Source organism: Pinus tabuliformis, chromosome 1_1, assembly GCF_031772625.1.
Source record: "Pinus tabuliformis cultivar Carrire ecotype Pingquan chromosome 1_1, CPIR1, whole genome shotgun sequence".
Classification (NCBI taxonomy): domain Eukaryota; kingdom Viridiplantae; phylum Streptophyta; class Pinopsida; order Pinales; family Pinaceae; genus Pinus; species Pinus tabuliformis.
Genome location: NC_142297.1, coordinates 927,825,359 through 927,851,424, shown reverse-complemented (window position 1 = coordinate 927,851,424; position 26,066 = coordinate 927,825,359). Strand labels below are relative to the sequence as shown.

Below are 26,066 nucleotides of genomic sequence, written 5' to 3'. Positions count from 1 at the left end.
CTCTAATGCCGCATTAATCCTTGGTATGCTCCTTTCCAAATCGCCAACCGTAGAGGCTTATTGAACATTTGTAATTGGTTTTGATCTCCCTCGATGGGGACAGTTCTTGTAGTAATTGGGTTCTCCACAACCCCAACACTGTAGAGGAGGTTTAGGAATTTGATTAGTTTCCAACTTACTGGATGCTTCACTTTGTTTTACCTCAATGTGGGGTCTATACTTCTGCTGATTTTTGTTTACATATCCACCTAGTCCTTTCTAACTTTGGTACCAGGCAATGGAATTCTTCATGCCTTTGCTAGTTGGGAAATTTCTTTGCCCCTTCTTACCAGTCCAGTTTTTGGTAGCCTCGCCTTTCTGCTTCATCTACTGATAGCAGATTCCAACCTTTCTAACCGCACCATCCATAGTTTTCGGATAGTCAAATTCCAACTTATCCTTCAAATAACTTGGTAAACTACTGATGAAGCATTGGAATTTAGCCTTCTCTTCCCAAATATATGGAATATATCCCAATAGGGAGGTAAACTTAGCTATGAATTCATCCACAGATTGTTGTCCCAGTTTCAGGTCATGAAACTCTTTTGTCTTGTCATCATAGAATCGCTCTGTTAGGTGCTTATCCTTGAAATTCTTATGGAGGTGATCCCATGTAACTTCTTACTCATCAATCTTCCTGTCTGCTTTAATTTCTTCCCACCACAAGGTGGCCTTCCCCTACAACTGATATATGCCTAATTTTGCCTTCAACTTATCATCATATTCTTATATTTGAAAGTATTTGGTCATGTTGATTAACCATGCTTCTGCTGCTTCCTCAACCTCTCCATTATATATTTATGGTTTAATATTCTTAAATTTCCCTTGAAGCTCAGTTTTTTGTCTCTTAAATTCCTTTTTATCAAATACATTATCAGACTCTACTTCGTGGCTATTTCACCCTCCCTCCGACTCCAGACGTTCCTCTTTCTCTCTATGCGACTCAGTCCTGTTTTCCTCATCCAGGCTGGGATTAGGATTTTTTTGATTCTGCCTATCAGACAAACTTTTCATAACCTTCTCCTGCTCCAATCATAATCTTTTGTTGTCTTATCGTAAATTTAGCATCTTAGCCCCTAATTACTGAACTGTCTCCAATAATGCAGCATTGGTTTTCTGATGTAGTTCTCCGAGTTGTACCCACACCTCTGGGTTATGCCCGGTCGTCCCTTCAGAGGGGGCTGACCCTGCTCCTCATCATATGATGGGTCAGCATTCCTCCTCTGTGCAACACAATCACTTTTTTTATACTACGATTACCATTCAGGCCTCAGTGTGGAAACCTAAAGCTCTAATACCACTTGTAACAACTAACTATGTAACAAACTATCTAACATAATATATATATATATATATATACAATGCAACAAGGGCCATCCATTAATTCGACAATTACTGCATTACTTATGTCATAGCAGCACTAGCACTATGATGTTATATGTTGTAAATGTGCACTGTCTTTTTGCTTAGCTTGAGACCTGTAGCCTTCAGGTTAGCCAACTTGGTTGGACACGTGTTAACCCTTTGGAGGTTTGGTCTTAGTAGTGGTTGGGATATTCATACTAATGAATGGTACCTCGGATCTCTGAAACCTTTCCAACGCGCTTATGCAGTGAACAGATGGGTGCCTCCTCCACCATCGATCTCAGGGTGAACAATCCAATGATTCTGGTGTGAAGTGATAGCTTTTGGTGTCACCGAGTTGGCACCTAGGAATTCATTTCGTCATTTTATTGTGGCACTGATGGGGAGGCTCTGCAACCGCACCCGGTTAGAGAGCCCACCTGCAGGTTAGCGTTCCCATCTCACACAGTGCTGGGTTTTGTTTACCTATTTCTGTTTTCCTTTTCTGTGAACAACCACAGGATCGATATTGGGACTTTGCCGCCCTGTTTGCTCATTAAAGCTTAACCCTCCACTCTATAGACCTTGCCATAGCTCATTCGCCCCCCCGGATTCTAATGCGATGAGGGGATTTCAGTCAGCTAATTTCATTACTCCAACTTCAAAGGTGCGGTCTTGTTTACTTAGTGCATTTGGTCATTTTTTCAAATTAAGATATTCTTCCAATGCCTGCTAATCTGTTTTGTTTTTGTTGACAAATAACACTCAATGAGGGGAAAATCCAGTCTTCGCCAAGGTTGGGTGTCGTGTGGCTTCGCAAGGGCTATGGTCGTAGCCCTGGTGTTGGAAAGATATGAACAAACCCTACCTCACCAATTATTTTATGCTGAGCTGGGTACTGTATTACTTGCCGTTAATTTCATATGAGTAAGCAGGGTTATTCTGTTATTTAGGTGCTAAGAGAGTTCGCAATGTGGCAACGATGTATATTGTTCCTTTGTGAGAACCTATATCTCTGTCTATTGCTGTTATCAAACAACAGTTCTGTTGATTGTCAATCATTTACTGTAGGATTAAATTTCTAAGACTTTAGAAGGCTCCTGATACATTTGAATTTCACTTTTGTGAGGGTTTATTATCCGTTTAAAGATGTATGCAACTTTGACAAGTTTGAGGAATACTTGTTTATGTTTGTGAACAGTTTTGAACTTCGAATCTCCTATGAGGATTTTAAACCTGTTTGATGCTTAAAGACATTAGCATGTGTAATACAAGGGTTTCGCTTCATTTTCAATAATTTAAATGTTCATATTGTGAATGCCTTCCTGGTTGTTGAGTATTTACATCATCTTTATAAGTTCTCTGTGTTAACCTGTAATTTATATCAGTTCTATGAATGCTCTATGTTAAACAGTAATTTATATCAATTCTATGAATGCTCTCTGTTAATAAGTAATTTATATCAGTTCTAAGAATGATTTTTGTTAATCATTAATTTATATCACTTCTAAGAATGTTTTCTATTAATAAGTGATTTATATCAGTTCTATGAATTCTTATGGTAACACAGTTATATCGTCATCATCGTTTCTTCATTTTTAATGAATGTAGTTTTTTTATGCTTTTGCGGAACCTCTGAATTTGTTTCTGGTTAATGCTATACTAGAACGATGTTCCCTTATGGAATAGTCTGACTCCAACTATTAGCTTCCCTAGAGGCTATTAGGATAGAAACTAATTCCACACAGATGAACCCTAACTCTTTTATGATATTTTTTTTTAATGGTTAGCATTTCTGTGATAACCCATTATGCTTGTTGATTTGACTGATCGGTTAATATAATCAGCATGGCCAATATTAACTAATTCAATCTTAATCAGGCATTGTTTCCACCTTAGAACCTTTCCTTTAACTCTCCCATAATTACCCGCTCAAGGAGTAAATGTGGGTAGAAACCGTGTATTTAACCCCAGTTGATACCAACATGCACTTGTCACTTTCCTGCTGTCAGGAATTTCTAATCTTTACAATAGTTTCACCGGGCCTCAATATATATATATGAACGGGGGAATGGCATGAAAGTTCAACCGATAGTTTTGAAGGCTATACGATACTGCATATTTGCGCTTGCAGCCTAAACATTTGCCACCCAACTCTAACTTCTATTAATTACAAATTACTGAGCAGCTCTACTTTAGTTCCTCATTATTAAGAACATATTTAGATTTTACAGAAACACACATTGACATAATCATTAATTATCACATTAAACCATCAAGTCAGTAGCCTTTAAATAAAGAGTCACAGCAAGTGATATAATTTTAATTTAGAAAATAGTAAGAAATCTATTTTGTTTCATTACTCGCCCACTATTCATTTCTTGTGGGCCTATATATTTAAGAATCAAGTTCCATGACTTCTGGCTTCACCAACACTTAGAAACAATGACTTAAAACAACATAAATTTTACTTATCTGCAATTCTTGAAACTGATTGAGTCAGTCTGTACAGAATGAGGCTGTTTCACCCTACCAACAGAACTGGCTATTATGTCTAGATCCCCCCCCGAGAAATCGTTTGGCACAGCTGGATATAACCAACCTAGGTTACCCTTCTAGACCTCAAGACACTAGTCCAGTTTGGAATCTTAGAAATCCATCTAATTGGAATAATTTCCACTGGCCCCCAACTAGCTCTGGAAATTATTTTTCAGTTTCACCTATCCTTCTTCTTTAGGTGGTTCGCCTTCTCGTAGCCAACCCCCTCTTGGTCCCTCAAGAGGCATTTTACCTCCAAGGCTTTTAGAAGAAGGAAACTAAATAATAATTGCCTCCAACTGTTTCTCCAAACTTCTTTAGCTTATCATGAAATCATGATATCATCATTATGTTCTGACTCTAACCATTTTTGAATGACATAAAAGAAATTAATTACTAATTAATATAACTGTTTCTTTCTTATTCTTTTTAAAATTATAATAGAAAACAAAATAAGCATTAACCACAGTAACTTTAGTTTTTACTCTCCTATCCGAGGGTGTTACATCTCCCCCCCTCAAATGGAACACTGTCCACGGTGTTTAGTCTTCCAGCCGCTCCTGGAACAGTCTGGAGTATGCTTCTTGCATAAAATATTTGTCCTCCCAAGTGGCTTCCTCCGGGCTAAGTATTTCCATTGCACTTTAACCTGGATGATAGCTCGCCTCCGCAATGTTACTTCTCTCTGATCGAGTATGCACAGGGGCTCCACGAGGAATTCTCCTTCTAGTTCGACCTACCATCAGCCAATTGTCACACATTTGGCACATTTAAATATATATACTGAAGATAAAATAATTACTCTACATATATACATATCTTAATATTATTTTACCTAAATATCTTTCCAATCTATGACGTGTCTAGGATCATATATATGTTTCTTTAAAAGAGAAACATGAAATACATTATGCACCTGAATATGACTGGGTAGCACAAGTTCATATGCAACTGGTCCTATCCTATCAAAGATTTAGAAGGGACCACAGAATCGAGGGGCCAATTTGGCACACTTTCCCCATCTAAGAGTACTCCTCTTTCGTTTGATTCTCACATAGACATGGTCTCCTACCTAAAATTCCCGGTAGGTTTTTTTCTTATTGGCATAAGCCTTTTTTTGGTCTTGTGCAACCTTCAAGCTTTGCTGAACCTTCTTCACTATTCTTTACATTTCTTCTAACATATCCAGTCAAAGTATTAATTTGTTCTTCGGATTATTCCAATTTGCAGGAATAGTACACCTCCTCCCATAAAGTACTTCAAAGGGACTCATCTTTAATGATTCATGATATCCATTATTGCAGGCAAACTCCACTAGGTGAAGATATTCCTCCCATTTTCTGGGTTGATGCATGACGTACATGCGCAACATGTCTTCTACAACTTTATTGACTTGTTCAGTCTGCCCATCAGTCTGAGGATGATAGGCAGTACTGAAGTGAATATGAGTGCCCAAACCAGAGAACAATGCTTTCCAAAAAGCAGAAGTGAACATAACATCACGGTCAGAGATTATGACTCAAGGTATGCCATGCAGCCTAGATATTTCCCTCATGAATATGTTGGCAATCTAAGTGGTTTGATAAGTGGATTTGACAGGAATAAAATGAGCTACCTTTCTTAATTTGTCAACCACCACCATAATTGAATCATTTTGTCATTTTGATTGAGGTAAGCTAGTTATGAAATCCAGAGTTATGGTGTCCCACTTCCACTCCAGTACAGGCAACAAATTCAACAACCCAGTAGGATATTGATGCTTAGCTTTAACTTGCTAACACTCCAAACATTTGGCCAAGTATTCTGCAATGTCCTTCCCCATGCCAGGCCAATAATAACCCTTATTGATTGCAGAAAATAATTTTTGATAACCAGGGTGAGCCACATATGGACTTCTATGGAATTCATCCAATATCAGTTGTTTCACTGATAACTGGTTAGGAACATATATCCTACCTCTAAATATCAACAGATTTTCAGCATTAACATTGTACTCACCAGATTTGCCGTTATGCTCCACATCTCTAGCTTGTTTCCAGAGGTATTCATATTCTGGGTCCTTCTGAATTGCTTCCTTGATTTAATCAGTAAAGTTAATTTCCACCTAACTAAATAAAATTCCATAAACATGGTGCAATTTCCTACTCAATGCATCTACTACCCAGTTCTCCTTTCCCTTCAACTATTTAATTTCCAAGTCGAATTCACTTAAGAACACATTCCATCTAGCTTGGCGTGTGTTCAAGGTGGGTTGACTAAAGAAAATTTTTAGGCTACTATGATCTGTTCTGAGCAAGAATCTCTTTCCCAGAAAGTAGTGGCGCCACACCTTTAAGGCGTGCACGATAACAGTTAGTTCTAAGTCATAAGCAGAGTACTTTTGTTCATTCTCTTTTAACTTACGAGATTCATAACAAACCACTTTATCCTTTTTCATTAGAAATCTACCCACACCTTCTTTACAAGCATCAGTACAAACTGTAAAATCCTCTTCAGGGTATGCAAATTTTAACACAGGTGTAGTGGTAAGAAATTGTTTCAGCTTTTCAAAACTCTCTTGGAAGTCCTTTTTCCATTTAAAATTTGTTCCTTTTTTCTGCAATGAGGTGATTGGATATGCTACCTTGGAGAATGCTTTTATAAATCATCTATAATATCCAACAAGACCCAATAAAGAACATATATCCGCTACATTCATAGGAACAAGCCAATTTACGATAGTCTCAATTTTCTCTAGGTCTACCGCTATACCAGCAGAGGAAATTATATGCCCCAGGTACTGAATCTCGTCCTCGAAAAGTCACATTTTCTGAACTTGGCGTATAGATGATTTTCTCTTAGGGTCTGCAACACTATTTGTAGATGTTCTTTATGCTCTTCCCAACTTCTGGAGTACACCAAGATATCGTCAATGAAAATGAGGACAAATTTATCTAAAAGGGGGTGAAATATCCCTTTCATCATACTCATAAAGGTGGTTGGAGCATTAGTGAGTCCAAAGAGTAGGAATACAAACTCGTAATGACCGTAACGTGTCCAAAATGTTGTTTTATAGATATCCTCATCTTTGATATGGATCTGGTGATAGCCAGACCGTAAATCAATTTTTGAAAATTTACCACCACACTCTTTACTTGGTCAAATAGACCGTCGATTTAGGGTAAGGGATGCTTGGTCTTAATGGTAAATTTGTTTAGTTGTCTGTAATCTATGCATAACTGCATAGTGCCATCCTTTTTATTCACAAATAAAAGTGGAGCCCCCCAAGGGGCCACGCTAGGTATAATGTAGCCCTTGTCCAATAATTCTTGAAGCTGCATTTTTAACTCAATCAAATCTGGAACATTGATTCTATAAGGAGCCCTGGAAATGGGCGTTGCTTTGGGAACTAATTCAATAGTAAAATCCAGGTTCCTTTTGGGTGGCAGCCCCAAAATGTCTTCTGGGAAGACATCCTTAAATTCTTGAACAATTAGTATGCTATCCAAAATAGACAGTTTACCTTTGGAGTTAGTGTATCCTACCTGGATTGCATAAATTGGCAGCATTTTCGCATACATTTCCTTAACTGATGGGCTATAATTGGTCTGAATTTAGCTTATCTTTTAATACCCTAAATTTATATTCTGTTGCCACTATGAGATAGGAAATTAATGGTCTTTCTCTTATAGTCCACTAGAGTCTATTGTTTTTCTAACCAGTCCATACCTATCATCACATCATAGGATCATAAGGGCAACACATTTAACCTGGCATTAACTTGTCCCGCCAAATCAACTACACAGTCATATATTTTTGCGTTAACTCTTCTCTTAGCTCTGATCGCTAACTGGAGCAGCCTAGGATTTTTAAACTTTATAATTGTTAAATGACATAAATCAACGATTCTCGGGCTAACATAACTTAGGCTTGCACCCAGATTTATCAAAATGGAAATAGGGTGGTTGAATATTTTACCTTCTAGCTCCACCACCAATGGTTGATATTCTGCCTACCCATCCTGTAATGTTGTGTTAATCCTTGGTATGTCCCTTGCCTAATCGCCAACCGTAGAGACTTCTTGAACATTAGTAACTGGTTCTGATCTCCCTCGATGGGGGAATATCTTGTAGTAATGGGGTTCTTCGCAACCCCAACACTGCAGGGGAGGTTTAGGAATTTGATTAGTTTCCAACTTACAGGACACTTCTTTTTGTTTTACCTCACTGTGGGGTCTATACTTCGTCAAATTTTTGTTTACAGATCCACCTGCTTCTTTCCAACTTGGGTATCGGGCACTAGCATTCTTCATGCCTTTACTGGTTGGAAAATTTCTTTGCCTCTTCTTACCAGTCCAATTTTTGGTACCCTCACCTTTCTACTTCATTTACTGATAGCAGAGTCGAACCTTTCTAACCACGTCATCCATCATTTTGGGATTGTCAAATTCCAACTTCTCCTTCATATAGCTTGGTAAATTGCCGATGAAGCACTGGACTTTAGCCTTCTCTTCTCGAATATATGGAGGATATCTCAACAGGGAGGTAAACTTAGCTATGAAATCGTCCATAGATTGTTGTCCCAATTGTAGATCATGAATCTCTTTTGCCTTGTCATCATAGAATCACTTAGTTAGGTACTTATCCTTGAAATTCTTATGGAAGTGCTCCCATGTAACTTCTTGCTCATCAATCTCCCTCACTGTTTTAATTTCTTCCCACCACAAGGTGGCCTTCCCCTGCAATTGATATATGGCTAATATTGCCTTCAAGTTATCATCGTATTCATATATTTGAAAGTATTTGTTCATCTTGATTAACCACGCCTCTGCTGCTTCCTTAGCCTCTCCATTATATATCAGTGGTTTAATCTTCTTAAATTCCCCAGCTCAGTTTTCTGTCACTTAAATTCTTTTTTATCAAATAGATTATCAGACTCTCCTTCGTGGCTAGTTCACCCTCCCTCCGACTTTGGACGTTCCTCTTGCTCTCTATGTGACTCAGTGTTGTTTTCCTCATCTGGGTTGGGATTAGGATTTTTTTTATTCTGCCTATCATACAAAATTTTCATAATATTCTCCCGCTCCAATTGTAATCTTTCGTTTTCTACTCGTAAATTTAGCATCTCATGCCATAATTGTTGGATTGTCTCTAATATTGCATCATTGGTGTTCTGATGAGGTTCTCCTAGCTATACCCACACCTTTGGGTTATGCCCGATCGTCCCTTCGGAGGTAGTATACCCTGCTCCTCATCTCATGATGGGTCAGCATTCTTCCTTTGTGCAACACAATCACTTTTGTTATATTACGATTACCATTCAGGCCTCACTGTGGAAACCTGAATCTCTAATACCACTTGTACTAGCTAACTATGTAACCAAAACTATCAAACATAAAGAATTTTTTATTTATTTAAAATACAATGCAACAAGGGTCATATATTAATTCAAGAATTACTGCATTACTTATGCCGTAGCAGCACTAGCACTATGATGTTATATGTTTTAAATGAGCTACGCTCCTCCTACTCAGTCCACTGTCCTTTTGCTTAGCTGGAGACCCGTAGCCTTAAGGTCAGCCAGCTTGGTTGGACACGTGTTACCCCTTTTGAGGTTTGGTCTTAGCGGTGGTTGGTATATTCGTACTAATGAATGGTACCTCGAATCTCTAAAACCTTTCCCATGGGCGTGTGCAGTGAATAGATGGTTGCCTCCTCCACTGTCGATCTCAGGGTGAACAAATCAATGGTTCTGGTGTGAAGTGATAGCTTTGGTGTCATCGCCTTGGCACCCGGGAATTCATTTTGTCATTTGGCTGTGGCACTGATGGGGTGGCTCTGCAACCCCATTTGGTCAAAGAGCCCGCCTGCAGGTTAGCGTTCCCATCTCACACAGTGCTGGGTTTTGTTTACCTATTTCCTTTTTCCTTTTCTGCGAACGACCATAGGATTGCTATTGTGACTTTGTTGCCCTGTTTGCTCATTCAAGCTTAACCCTCCGCTCTACAGACATTGCCACAACTTGTTTTTCCCCCAGGATTATGATGCGGTTAGGGGATTTCGGTCAGTTGATTTCATTACTCTGGCTTCAGAGGTGCAGTCTTGTTTACTTAGTTTGTTTGGTCATTATTTCAAATTAAGATATTCTTCGAGTGCCTGCTAATCTGTTTTGTTTTTGTTTACAAATAGCACTCAATGAGGGGAAACTCCAGTCTCTGCCAAGGTTGGGTTTCGTGTGGCATCGTGGGGGCTATGGCCGTAGCCCTGGTGTTAAAATGGTATGAACAAAGCCTACCTCAACAGTTCTTTTATGCCGAGCTGGGTATTGTAGTACTCGCCGTTAATTCCATATGAGTAAGTAGGGTTATGCTGTTATTTAGGTTTTGAGAGAGTTCACAACGTGGCAACGGTGCATACTGCTCCTTTCCAAGACCCACTGTCTCTGGCTATTGCTGTTATCAAACAATAGTTCTGTTGATTGTCAATCATTTACTGTAGGGTTAAACTTATAAGAATTTAGAAGCCACCTGATGTTGTTGAATTTCAATTTTGTGAGGGTTTCTTATCCATTTAAAGACGTATGCAACTTTGACAAGTTTGAGGACTACTTGCTTATGTTTTCGCACAATTTTGAACTGTGAATCTCCTCCGAGGACGTTAAACATGTTTGATGCTTAAAGACATTAGCCTCTGTAATACAGGGGCTTCGCTCTATTTCCAATAATTTATATGTTCAAATGGTGAATTCCTTCTTGGCTTCTCAGTATTTACATCAACTCTATAAATTCTCTCTGTTAATCAATAATTTATATTAGTTCTATGAATGCTCTTTGTTAAACAGTAATTTACATCAATTCTATGAATGCTCTCTATTAATGAGTAATATATATGAATTCTAAGAATGATTTATGTTAATCAGTAATTTATATCAGTTCTAAGAATTGTTGGAATTTAATTCCAACTGCAACAATGAACAGCTGTACATGAATCTGATTTGCAGTAAATGTTTTAGCCTGTTCGGTGCAGCAAAGTCGCCTTTTATATTTTTGCACATAAATATGCATTAAAGCTTCAGCTGATTTCCCCTGCAGACAGCCGACTTGATTTTGATAAAGGCATCACCGCCTTGCTGCAATAAATTCAGTGATAAACATTAAAAGATATTTTGTAATAGTTTATTGTTTTAATCAGATATTTTTCAGCTTATAAATACCGCACATCAGTTCTGTTTTAAAGTTAGAATGTTAGAAGAAGCAGCAGCAGCAGCTGAAGAATCACGCAGAGCAGAGGAAAGCACGCAGCAGCGTGAAGAGGAAGAAGAAGAATAATTTCAGAAGAGTGAAATGCACAGCAGTGCAGAAATTTGAATGTAATTTGTTTTTATGTTCATCTGTGTGGAACAGAATCGTTCCTTAGTAAATTTCTGAAGTAGATGTTCAGCAATAGAAGTTTTGAAATTCCCTCTGTATGAGGAAGACAAATCTGTAACAGTTAGTTTATTTTGATAAATACAAGTTAAATTTTTCCTGTTGCTGTTACACCGTCACCGTTGCTGAAACACGACGATTAGCGTTGCTGAAACAGCTCGTAACTCAAAATACTTGACGTCAAAATTTTTACGTTGCTGAAACACCGTTGCTGAAACACCTGTTTCAGCAACTGAAAAAAAACTGTGTTGCTGAAACACCGTTGCTGAAACACCTGTTTCAACAACTGAACAAAAAAACTGTGTTGCTGAAACACAGTTTCCAGCAAGCGAATTTTTCTGTTTTTCTGTGTAAAAACAAAGTGCGATTTTTGTCTGTTTGTTATGGGATTTATCAGAAAATTCCAACATGGTATCAGAGCTAGTCTAGGCACTCAGTGAGTCAAAAACAGAGATTGTTTTTCACTGTAGGAGCTGTAAGAAGTTTGTTGAGCAGATTTTTCAGCAGAGAAAGTTTTTGCTTGTTTTTCAAAATACAGTCAGTATCTTTTCTTTACCAGTACAGGTTAAGATGGCAGATGCTGGAACAGGTTTGACAAATCCCCAACTGCCTCAGTTTAATGGGAAAAATTACAGTTATTGGTCCATAACAATGAAAGCATTGTTTGCTTCTCAAGGAATATGGGAGCTGGTTGAAACAGGTTATGCTGAACCTGCAGATGCAACAGCACTGGCTGCTTTGACAGCAGCAGAAAGAGACCAGTTGAAGAGTGACAGAAAGAAGGATGCCAAAGCCCTCTTTTTTCTCTTCCAATCAGTACATGAAAGTGTTTTTCCGCGGATTGCAGCAGCAACAAAATCCAAAGAGGCATGGGATATTCTCCAGACTGCCTACCAAGGTATGGAGAAGGTGAAGACTGCAAAGTTGCAGATGTTGAGGAGAGACTTTGAAAATCTCAGCATGAAGGAATCTGATACAATAGATTCATTCTTCACTAAGGTTATTGGATTGATAACCCAGATAAGATCTCATGGTGAGATTCTTGAAGATAGAAGGATTGTAGAGAAAATCTTGAGATGTTTACCCTCAAGGTTTGAATCTATTGTGGTGGCAATAGAAGAAACAAAAGATCTCTCACAGTTCACGGTAGATGAGTTGAGTGCTTCTCTGTTGTCTCATGAACACAGACTGAGTAGAGGAACAGATTCCTCTTTTGAGCAAGCATTCAAGACTCAGATGTCTTTTGGCCAAAGAAGAGGTAGAGGCAGAGCAAATTACAGAGGTCGTGGAAGAAGCCAAAACAGAGGCAAAAATTACCCTGCTAGCACAAGCGGAAGGAGCTGCAATCAGAACCAAGCTGAAGGTTCAAGCAAACAGCAAGCTCATGGACAAAGGTATGACAAATCCCAAGTCCAATGTCATTATTGTAAAAAATTTGGACACTATGCCAATGAATGCAAGAAAAAACAAAATGACATGAACAATAGGCAGAATGTTAATTTTGCAAATGAAGAAGATAAGAACCCAAAGAATGTGCTGTTAACATGTAACATAGCACAAGACAAACAAGATGATTTTTGGTTCTTAGACTCAGGTTGTAGTAATCACATGACTGGAAATATTGCAATGTTTGCCAATCTGGATGAAAATGTGAAATCTGAGGTAACAACAGGGACTGATGATAAGATAACTGTCAAGGGTAAAGGCAGTGTCAATATCCGAGCAAAAAATGGAGAACAGATGACTGTGCAAGCTGTATACTATGTACCTGGTCTGAAATGTAATCTTTTGAGCATTGGACAGCTCATGAACAAAGGTTACAACGTGTTCTTCAAAGATGATTTGTGTACTATCAGAGACATACCTCCAAGTAAAAAGATCATTGCACAGGTGCAGATGACCAGCAATAGAATGTTTCCTCTCAAACTCAGGGCAGATTTGAAGGAAGGCAGAACTATTGCGGCTGTAACACAAGAAGTCTTTCAAGAACAGGTGAAAGATGTGAATTGGTTGTGGCATTTGAGATTTGGACATCTCAATTTCGGAGGCCTGAATCTGTTGCACAGAAAGGGCATGGTAAAGGGATTGCCGTTGATTGAGAAACCGGACAGCCTTTGTGAAGGCTGCATCTTGGGCAAGCAACATAAGGAAAGCTTTCCAGCAGGAAAGAGTATAAGGGCAAAAGCACCCTTGGAAATAGTTCACTCTGATGTGTGTGGACCGATGCAAATACCATCATTTGCTGGAAATAGATATGTTTTAACTTTTATTGATGATTACACCAGAAAGACATGGGTGTATATGCTGAAACAGAAGAGTGAAGTGTTTGAGAAATTCCGCCACTTCAAAACTCTTGTTGAAAAGCAGAGTGGGCATTATATCAAAGTGCTCAGAACAGATAGAGGAGGAGAGTACATCTCCCAAGAATTTCTGCGTTTTTGCAGAGAAAATGGCATACAAAAGCAGTTCACAGCAAGGTATACACCTCAGCAAAACGGTGTTGCTGAAAGAAAGAATAGGACCATTCTTGACATGGTCAGAAGTATGCTGAAGGCAAAACATTTGCCGTATGAGTATTGGGCAGAAGCTGTTACTTGCGCAGTTTACATCTTGAATAGATGCCCAACTAAAGCTGTCATGAACAGAATACCAGAAGAGGCATGGAGTGGTCAAAAGCAAACTGTCACTCACATGAGAGTATTCGGTTGTGTGGCATATGCACATGTACCGGATCAGCTAAGGAAAAAGCTTGATAGTAAGGGGGAGAAGTGTGTCTTTATTGGCTATTGTGATGAGTCAAAGGCATATAAACTCTATAATCCATCCACCAAGAAGTTAATAGTAAGCAGAGATGTGCAGTTCATTGAAGATGAAGCTTGGGATGGAAGCTTGGATAAAACAGTGAATGTGAAGACAATAGTGTCTCATGAAGAAGAAGAGGAAGGGACAGCAGCAAATAATCCTTCCTTGGTGGCTCCTCCTACACCACAGCAAGTACAACAAACCACACCACAAGCTGGAATCCGAACAGCCTTGAGAAGTCAAGGAAGAACAGTTGCTGTTACACCACAAACAGCAACTGCTGAAACAGCAACTGCTGAAACAGCACAGGGATCAAATACACCCTCAAGTTCGGATGGAACTCCAAGCACACCAAGAAGACCAAGATTCAGAAATCTGAGTGAGATTTATGAACAAGGAGAGGTAAGTAACAATACTGGTCTGAATTCATTATTCGCTTTGTATTGTCATATTGATGACCCAATCCATTTTGAAGATGCTGTAAATGAAGATAAATGGATTGAAGCAATGAATGAAGAAATTGGTGCAATAGAGAAGAGTAAAACATGGGAGTTAGTGGATCTCCCTAAAGGCAAAGATGCCATTGGAGTTAAGTGGGTTTATAAGACCAAGAGTAATGCCGAAGGTAAGATTGACAGGCACAAAGCAAGGCTTGTTGTGAAAGGCTACAAGCAGCAACAAGGCAGAGACTATGATGAAACCTTTGCACCAGTAGCAAGGATGGAAACAGTCAGAACAGTGTTGTCTATTGCAGCACAACACAAATGGAAGATTTATCAGATGGATGTTAAATCTGCATTCCTGAATGGAGTGTTAAAAGAAGAGGTTTATGTTGATCAACCTCCGGGCTATGAAGTTGAAGGACAAGAGCATAAAGTTTGTAAACTGAAGAAGGCTCTTTATGGGCTGAAGCAAGCTCCAAGAGCATGGTATAGCAGAATTGATGCTTATCTGATTGAGAATGGGTTTGATAAGTGTGATGGTGAACCCACACTCTACATAAAGCAGAATGACGGTAAGATTATTATTGTTGTTTTATATGTAGATGATCTGATTTTTACTAGCAATGATGCTTCTCTCATTGCTGATTTTAAAGCAGTCATGAAGAGTGAATTTGAAATGACTGACTTAGGCTTCTTAAGATATTTTCTTGGAATTGAAGTAGACCAAAGTGAAAATGGTGTTTTCATTTCTCAAGATAAATATGTAGAAGCTGTTTTGAAGAGATTTAACATGCAGAACAGCAAGGCTGCTGTGACTCCAACAGTAGTGGGGCTGAAATTAACCAAAGAAGACAGCAGCAAATATTTTGATCCAAAATTGTACAAGAGCATAGTTGGCAGCCTTATGTACTTGACTGCAACTAGGCCGGACATTATGCACGCTGTGAGTTTAATCTCCAGATTTATGGAAAGACCGAAAGAGACTCATTGGCACGCAGCCAAGAGAATTCTAAGGTATGTGAATGGAACGAAGGGGTTTGGTATTTTATACTCCTCTTCTGAAAGTTTCATGTTGACAGGTTACACTGACAGTGACTGGGCTGGAAGTGTTGATGATAGGAAAAGCACATCGGGATATGTGTTTCATATGGGATCGGGAGCCATCTCATGGGCTTCCAAGAAGCAACCAGTTGTGGCTTTGTCAACAGCAGAGGCAGAGTATGTGGCAGCAACAGCAGCAGCATGCCAAGCAGTATGGCTGAGAAGAGTTCTCAAAGATTTGTGTCATGAACAAGAAAATGGCACAACCATTTACTGTGACAATAGCTCAGCAATAGCATTGTCTAAAAACTCTGTTTTTCATAAAAGAACAAAGAACAAAGCACATAGACACCAAATATCACTTCATACGTGAATTGGTTAACAATGGTGAGATTGTTTTGCAGCACTGCAGAACAGAGGATCAGCTTGCAGACATCTTGACAAAACCATTAGCAAAGAAAGGTTTTGATCATTTCAGAAAATGTTTGGGTATGCAGCAGTTGAAATTAAGGGGGAGTGTTGGAATTTAATTCCAACTGCAACAATGAACAGCTGTACATGAATCTGATTTGCAGTAAATGTTTTAGCCTGTTCGGTGCAGCAAAGTCGCCTTTGATATTTTTGCACATAAATATGCATTAAAGCTTCAGCTGATTTCCCCTGCAGACAGCCGACTTGATTTTGATAAAGGCATCACCGCCTTGCTGCAATAAATTCAGTGATAAACATTAAAAGATATTTTGTAATAGTTTATTGTTTTAATCAGATATTTTTCAGCTTATAAATACCGCACATCAGTTCTGTTTTAAAGTTAGAATGTTAGAAGAAGCAGCAGCAGCAGCTGAAGAATCACGCAGAGCAGAGGAAAGCACGCAGCAGCGTGAAGAGGAAGAAGAAGAATAATTTCAGAAGAGTGAAATGCACAGCAGTGCAGAAATTTGAATGTAATTTGTTTTTATGTTCATCTGTGTGGAACAGAATCGTTCCTTAGTAAATTTCTGAAGTAGATGTTCAGCAATAGAAGTTTTGAAATTCCCTCTGTATGAGGAAGACAAATCTGTAACAGTTAGTTTATTTTGATAAATACAAGTTAAATTTTTCCTGTTGCTGTTACACCGTCACCGTTGCTGAAACACGACGATCAGCGTTGCTGAAACAGCTCGTAACTCAAAATACTTGACGTCAAAATTTTTACGTTGCTGAAACACCGTTGCTGAAACACCTGTTTCAGTAACTGAAAAAAAACTGTGTTGCTGAAACACCGTTGCTGAAACACCTGTTTCAACAACTGAACAAAAAAACTGTGTTGCTGAAACACAGTTTCCAGCAAGCGAATTTTTCTGTTTTTCTGTGTAAAAACAGAGTGCGATTTTTGTCTGTTTGTTATGGGATTTATCAGAAAATTCCAACAAGAATGATTTCTGTTAATCAGTAATTTATCAGTTTTATGAATGCTTATGGTAACACAGTTATGTCGTCATCATCGTTGCTTCATTTTTAATGAATGTAGTTTTTTTTATGTTTTTGTGGAACCTCCAAATTTGTTTTTGGTTAATGCTCTGCTAGAATGACGTTCCCCTACAGAATAGTCTGACTCCAGCTATTAACTTCCCCGGAGGCTATTAGGATAGAAAGTAATTCCACACAGATGAACCGTAACTCTTTTATGGTGTTTTTTTTTAATGGGTAGCATTTCTGTGATAACCCATTATGCTTGTTGATTTGACTGACCCATTAATATGATCACCACGGCTAATATTAACTAATTCAATCTTAATAGGACACCGTTTCCACCTCAGAACTGCTCCCTTAACTGTCCCAGAAGGACCCGGTCAAGCATTAAATCTGGGTAGAAACCCTGTCTTTAACCCCACTCGATACCAACATGCACTTGTCACTTTCCTGCTAGTAGGTATTTCTAATATTTACACTAGTTTCATTGGGCCTCAATACTTTTTTATATGTAGATCTATATTTATGAACGAGGGAATGGCATGAAAATTCAGCCGACAATTTTGATGGCTATATGCTACTGCATATTTTCGCTTGCAACCTAAAAATTTGCCACCCAACTCCAACTTCTAGTAATTAAAAATTACCCAGCAGCTCTACTTTAGTTCCTCATTATTACGAACAGATTTAGATTTTAAAGGTACACACATTGACACAATCATTAATTATCACATTAAACCATCAAGTCTGTAGCCTTTAAATAAAGAGTCACAACAAGAAATATAATTTTAATTTAGACAACAATAAGAAATCTATTATGTTTCATTACTCGCCCACTGTTCATTTCTTATGGGCCTGTATCTTTAAGAATCAAGTGCCATGAGTTCCGGCTTCACCAACCATTAGAAACAATGACTTAAAACAACATATATTGTACTTATATGCAATTATTGAAACCAATTGCATTAGTGTGTACAGAATGAGGTCGTTCACCCTACCAACGGAACTGTCATTACGTCCATATTCCCCCAAACAATCGTTTGGCACAATTGGATATAACTAGCCTAGGTTACCTTTTGTTTGGCACAATTGGATATAACTAGCCTAGGTTACCTTTCTAGACCTCAAGACAATAGTTCAGTCTGGAATTTGAGAAATCCATCTGATTGGAATAATTTCCACTGACCCCCAAGCAGCGTTGGAAATTATTCTGTAGTTTCATCTATCCTTCTTCCTCAGTTGGTTCCCCTTAGCCAACTCCCTCTTATTTCCTGAGGCAGCATTTTATCTCTAGGACTTTTAGAAGAAGGAAACTGAATAATAATTGCCTCCAACTGTTTCCCCAAACTTCTTTAGCTTATAAAAGAAATTCATTACTAATTAATATAATTGTCTGTTTCTTATTCTTTTCAAAATTATAACAGAAAACAAAATAAACATTAACCACAGTGACTTTAGTTTTTAATCTTCTATCCGGGGGTGTTACGAAATTACTTTACCTTAAAAATCTTAATAATTAGAGTAAATCCTTCTTAATCTCGAATTTATTAAATATAAAGAATAATTAAAAATCAAAATGTTAACTTCAATTACCTCTTAAAATATCTGATATCACTATATTGGATTTTGTTTTTAATGAAAATTAAAAAAATGGGTCATAAATATTTATTTCTTATTACTTTCTATATATTATAATGTTTAGCATTCACATAAATTTATATTAATATTTTTTTTAATATTATGAAAATTAATGAAATAGATAAAAAAAAATTAAGATACATTTTATACATTATATGATTAAAAAAAGTTATACATTAACTTTAAATTATTTTTTCTTTAATTTTTATTATCATTACCACACATAAGTGATGTAACACCATATAAAATCCATACATAGATCTCAATTTAAAATCACCACTATTTTAGTGCAATTAAAAAGAGTTTTACTTTAGACGGATTTTCCATTTACATTAATATTCTGATTAACAATAAACATAATCCAATGTTTCCAACATTTAACTTTGGAACTTTGATCTTGTAAGAGATGAGAGATATTAGAGTGAGCACCAACTAACCTCAATAATTACAGAGTTGTACATAGTTTACTCCATTTTAAATTTAATCTTAAATTTGTTTTAAAAACCACATATTTTTAACCATTAAAAAATATAATAACATCATTAAAAATATTATATTATAATAAAACATTATATTATTAAACTTAATTAATATAACACAAATTTATTTTTAATTTTATAAAAAACCACATACTTTTAACCATTAAAATATATAATAACATTATTAAAAATACTCCCATCACAATATTGAAAATTATATTATTAAATCTAATTAATAAATAGAAATATAGTTCCCATTTTATATAATATAATACAAATATATTTCCCATTTTATATAATATAATACAAATATATTTCCCATTTTATAATTTATCTGTGGCACATTATCTTAAAATTCACAAATTTCATAATAATCCATCCGTGCAAAGGCCTATACGCCTAATATAATTTCGATCATTTAACCATTTACACCCATTTCAACAATTTACATTCCACATTGGTAAAAATTTAAGTGGGATTGTTGTGCCTATGACTAAGGTCCCATTGTGTCCACTTTGAACGTTTAAAATATTCTCAATCTCAGACTTATTTCCACATTTTTGAAAAGTTTAAGAGTGGGAGTGGGAGTGTTGTATCTATGATTAAGTTTTCATTGGGTCCACTTCGAACTTTTAAATTACTCTCAAATTCAGAGTTATTTTCATATTTTTGAAAACTTTAAGAGAAGGTGTATTGTTATTTGGGTGTGATTTTGCTTTGTTATTTGTATCTGATTCTCATTACTTTAATTATGCTAAGTTACTGTTTGAATTTGAATGTGTTATGTAAAATATTTTAACATCAACTATGTATATATTATATATCATTTAAAAAAAACTTATGTATATATCATGGAAAAAAGGTTTTTATGATTAAAACTTTTGTTTGGTCCTAAATTTTTTATATAGCATTTAAAAATACAATTTAAAAAATGAAAAAATACATATTGTATTTTGCACTCTAAAGAAGTTTGCATTTATAAATTTGATTCCTTTGAACATACTTAAAATGAATCTGTACAGGTTCTCAGATTCTTATTCGCACTAATTAGTAATTCCGCTATTAAAATTGTAATAAGATTGTTTTTTCCTTCCATTGGTCGAAATTGTGAGAGCCAATTTTCAATGCATTCTCATGAAAAATAGTTCTCTAGCTAACCCTTCTATGGCAGATTACTGTCTTTACGGCCAAACTCGTGTATTATATTCATATCAAAGAGTATTCACGCTGGGGATTGATCAGAGTCCCTAGAGGCCTGCAATGAGATTCAAATTGATGAAGGGGCACGAGAGCAAGGACCATCCAAATTGTCCATTGAAACATTAGTGATGTTGACATTTACGTAAGGAGAACGATAGGAGAGAAAGCAATATATCTATATGGATTTTAATGGTCGATAGGTTGGACCACACCACAGGACAAAATGAAGTCCTTCTGTGTCACCTAGTTCATACGGTTCTACGCAAGAGTGGGATAAGTGCACAGAGTGTCTTATTTTTAGTCCTTGTTGTCCCGGCATGGGACTATAGTAATCAGAAATGAGCACTTTAGTATTATATGAGCTTCTTTTAGTTCTCGTTTATCAACTATAAACAAATTTCGTAGACACATATTGATTTATCATGTTATTTGGCCTTTTCTCGAGGACTGAAGCTAATCCGAAGCGCTTGATATTTTGAAACTCGTAAAAATACTACCTAATCTAATGTTGGCATTAATTGACGGCGTTAAATGTTAGCTCAATTGAGCTTAGGAACATGCTCGTATTTTGGATTTGCATGGAATGCATGGTATAATAGAGGAATCATCACCCCTGCTTGTACACCAGGGTAAGCCTACCACCATTGCTTATCACTGCTTGTACGCCTGCCACTGGTGCCTGCCAGAACTTCTAGGTGCCATATCTTATGTTTTCATTTAACCAGGTGTCCATTGAATGGATGAAGATCGTTCATGTCGAACTAGGCACAAACACCTCCTATGTAACAAATCTTATTGCAGGACTGGCAGCACTGGAAACTCGCCATACAAGGAGAATGATTCATGAAGAAAGGGAAATGATTCATGAAGAAAAAATATAGAAGTTACCCTCAACATACAAGGGAATGAGGAAATGATTCATGAAGAAAAAATACGGAAGTTACATAAGTGTAAAGACCTCCTACTTCTATGCATCGCTAATGCTATGTGATTGACCCTTCTCAATTGCTGAACGCTTCTATAATATTGTTGTATTATCCATCCTGCAGCCCTGGAATAAGCATTCATCTAATGGTGTCATCCTTCTAAAGCTCTACAACTTTGACTAGTACAGTGTTGGCTCTAAAACTCTTGCAGCGCTCCAATCTTGCTTGCTTTTACGAATACTTTATGCTCTGAACTCTCGTTCTCCCTAAATCTATTGCAATTGCTGATACATTGGTCCCCTATCCCTTCATGGAATATTTCTTCATGGAATAACACTTCTACGGACAAGAACCCGCATTTGCTTCTTATCTCCTCAAGCTTACATTAATGGTTGCCCACTCATCATCTGAACAGCCCGGAAAGGAAGGAAGGAATTTGGAATGAATGGCTGGCTTGAGGACGTGCTTGGGAAATCATTCTGGATTGCTTAGCTTAGACGAGAAGGAAAGGTTGGCTTGCACTTGAGTTACATGAATCACTGGTTTGTAGTGTTGAGAACCCGCATCTATCATTTTCAGAATCCGCATCTCAAATGGATTACTGGTCATATGCGTAGGGGGTTTCTGTCAGGCATTGAGTTAGCTAGGGACGAGAGTTTTCAGAGGTTCCCGCTGGAGAAATAAGTTGCAGGTAAACCAAGCATCATTACGAATGTAATGCATGAGGCAGCTCAGGAGGCTCAGACAACGGCGAAGTCTGTGCAAGAGAAGAAATTGGAAGTGAGTCCTGCAGTGATGCATATGAGTAGTCATGGTCCTGGTATGTGTTTTGTTCCTGGGTCCTGGTTCGCTGATGAAATTTGCACTGAAGCAAATGTATCCTCAGCTTGGTGGTGGTTATGTAGGAACCATGATTCAAGATAAGACAAGCAGTGCTTATTATCTGGTAGAGCATATGCAGTATTGTATGTTCTGGTCGTGAAGGCCAAAGATATCCCCGCTAAGGACATTGGTGGGAGCTGTGACCCTTACACACTTGCACATTGGAACTTGTAAATCCATACCTCTGACACCCGGGAAGAATTCTCTTGGCGTGGCAACGTATCTTTTTAATTTAATTTAATTCACTTTATTATTTTTATTTTTTAACATTCTCATACATTCTTACATATGTCAATTTTTTTTTTTTATTGAATCTATAGATCAGAGAGCAATCTATGTGTTTCCACACTAACTCACCTGCCTACCTTAGTTCAATCAATAAGTCCAAGCAAGGTCAAGCAGGGGATTTCTCTGGTCTCGTTTCTTCACAAATCTCAAGACGAAGGAGCATTTTTGGATGCTTACACTGTATGCATACCTCCGCGGGTGGTGACTTAGTGCAGCAAATCTCATCGAAAGGGATCAGAAAAATATTGCTACGGTAAAACATATTTATATTCACTGCTACCCTTGTATTCCCAATTCTTCAAGTAATCAATGGATAACTAGTGCTTGCTTTAGTCCTTCCCAAAGGCTCCAAACCCTACAATATAAGGTACATTTTATATTGCTGACTTACATTTCTATACTTACTCTGCAATTTTTTCTAAACCTTATCGTAGTTATTCGTAGAACCGTAGTTGAATCCAATGCTTCTTCATAGGGAGAAAAACCATTCTCTGTGAACTCCATATGTCCAAGTCTATTAAAAATTAAGAAACACATTACAATTGTACAATCATCTTAAAACCTCTTATAAAAAATTCAATGGAGAAGTATTCTCTTAGGGGCTTCAGTTTTGAGAGCATCTAAGGCTTTTTTTTTCAGAGCAATGGTAGGCAAAATAGGAACAGAGCCAGAGCCTCTGACATTCACAACGAAAATAAGAGGGATTTAGTTTGCATGAAAGAGGATGTTACGGACAACAATGACGACGAAGTTTTTGATTATCCCCTTTACGTGGATGAAGAAGACCCTGATTGACTCGAAGAGGAAGAGGATGGCTGGGGGATTCAGCTCTCCCAGTTTTTTGATAAAATGAAGGTTAAGAATGAGAAAGATGATGATGATGTAGACTATCTAATCGAGGATGAACTGGATTGGGACAATGATACTGAAACACATCTTCCAGTCAAGGATATCACTACTAAGGATTCGGAAGATGTCGTGTTTCGTGATCTCAATCCTTTGGTTGTTCTTTTCTTTGATCGATATCATTGGTAAGGTTCTAATGCTCTCCCAATGTACGTCTGTAGTGAAATTAAAAAATGGAGCAAGCTTCCTGTCAAAATTGAACTTATCATTCAAGACCAACTACTTCTTGTAGGTATGGGTTCTTAACCAAATTGCCCAATTGTGGCATTTGGCAAGGAATCCACGTCATTGGGAGAAATTCAACCCATGGAGTTCCAGTTCTTCACTTACATCCTTCTTACGTAGTCAATTCCATCGGTGACTCCTGGGAATTGAATAACGAATTCCATGGCCAAAATGTATTGGAGAGAAAATCCATGTTGGCCTTCTTGCAATACAGAGCTGGGCTTAATCATTTAGAAATCAACCTCCTTGATTGTGTTCTAACTTTATAGTTTAAAATTCACTGGCAAAGACAATTAACTTGACATGTTGCTTCATTCTTGTGGATGGACTAAGATAAGTGACCAAGACTATTGATTTGGTATAGGAGTTTGATTTCAGTTGCAGTCAAATACAAATTCCCAGTGAAAAATTCAATGTAGTTGGTAGTTGCACTGAGAATGATTGTTTCATTGTTATTTTATAAATTCAATTCAGAACCCTCATATAATTAGTCTAGAGAATTCATCTTAAATGGAACTTACTATTATCTGACCTGTTTGAACTTTCATGTAACGGGGAGGCTTTGATATGTTGTTAAGTGCTTCCTTTAACTCAAGAAAGACATTACAACTAGCCTGAAGATTCTGGGTTGTAGAAGCAGCTTTCTTGGACAAGTGAAATGACCCTTAAAGGATTAACCAGTGTGTTGTCCCCTGAGATATATCCTTTGCAGGAAACAATGCCAGGGCATTTACTAGAGGGATGAAACCTCCCCGCCCTAGGCTTGGTAGGAGAATCATCCAACCAAAGGGGTGACCCTTAAATTTAAGCAGAGCCTGCTGCCTATTATCACCACAATAGGTAACGACAACAACTCTTTTCTATATCAAATTTGGAATTGAGGCTCATCCATATATAAAATGGTTGGTAGTTGAGTAGTGAGACGACATCGGAAAGAAACTTAGGAGGACTAAATTCAAATGGATTGGTGGGCAAACCATTGGCCTTTGGAGACAAGTTACTTATGATCATGGGCCAAGGTAGGACTTGGAATAGTAAAGAATGAAATGGCCTTTTCAAAGTATCCTACTTTTTAATTTAGATATAGTAAGTAGAGAGCATAAATACATGAAATCCCCTACATGTCAGGCACCTTTCTCCCAGACTAAATGACATGTAGTATTGAGTATGAAGGTGTAAAATATATTGAAGAAGATACATTCATTAGAAAGTCATGAGAAGGTGGAAGTACAGGTTGCAAAAATGAAAACGTACTAGGCATTGCAAGAATATAATCCAACAGTTTAGTAATATCACACAAATAGAAAACAACATATGAAACCAGACAGTACAACATATCCCTTTATATTGATAGCATGGTGAATTAATTACAAACCTGTACACATAAACTCCAATACTGTCCAACCTGTATTGTCTAATAACACATCATTGATAGTGACCATTCCCATTCGAATTTGGTTTCGATTCCTTTCAATAGATGCCCTCCCACTTCAACTCTAGCCAAAACCTTTGAACTTGACTGTTCTAATTTTTCTTCAACCAAGCCCCCTTTTTCTGAAACATGTGCAACAATAGATGGTTCCTCCAAGCATTTATAAAGATGGCTCTAGTGAACTGATGGCTTACCCAAATATGTTTTCACTAATGGCTCACCCAAATATGTTTTTTGAGATGAGGAGAATTTATATCATTTCAAGTGCCCTTGCCTTCCTCCCTTAATTACTTCCGCAACAGACTGATTTCTTCAGGTATGATAGGCGTGTTCCTCTCAAAAACTGGTCTCAAAGGTGGAAACAGTTGGAGATTGGAGCATTAAAATATTATTTCTTCTCTAAGAAGAAGGGCTACCATGCTTGAATTGGTTGGTCAGGGCTTCTTTCGCTTTAGTGGTCAAAGAGTTGGAGTGTTCTTGCAGGAGCAGTATAACTTTTCTATGTCTTGGCTTTATTCGCTGCAATCTGGCAATATAATTTATGGTGAAATTGTGGTTTTTGTTGTTGTTTAAAATGCATTTTTGAGTCCACAAGTGGATTTAGCACCTTGAAAAAAACTTGAAGCACTCAAATCATGCAGATTTCCCAACACAAACTTGTTATTCCAACAAATTTATGCTAGATTTTGGGTAAAATTGACTGGAAAATATTCCCATAAAATAGCCAAAATGTAGAAGAATTAGACTACAACATTCTTGAACCCTAATTTTTTCCTGTTTTGCCTTTAAAAATTCCAAGCTCAATCCTTTCATGACTTTATAATACTATTTAATATCATAAAGTAACGAAATACAATTCACTTCTAGGAGTTTCTTCTGTTTTAGTAATAAATAAATGTTGGTCCAAGAGATTAAGCAAAATGGTCATGCACTTTTGATTAAATGAGGGAAGGACCCACCAAGCGCATCACATCTTAAAACATTCATGGACTGTATGATAAAACCTTGTATGATTCATTGGCATGC

The 26,066-nt window shown here is 37.3% G+C and overlaps 1 pseudogene; it reads left to right on the top strand.

Annotated features, from left to right (window-relative positions):
• Window positions 1-22,024: 22,024 nt before the first annotated feature.
• Window positions 22,025-23,512, top strand: LOC149217473 (uncharacterized; annotated as a pseudogene).
• Window positions 23,513-26,066: the final 2,554 nt, after the last annotated feature.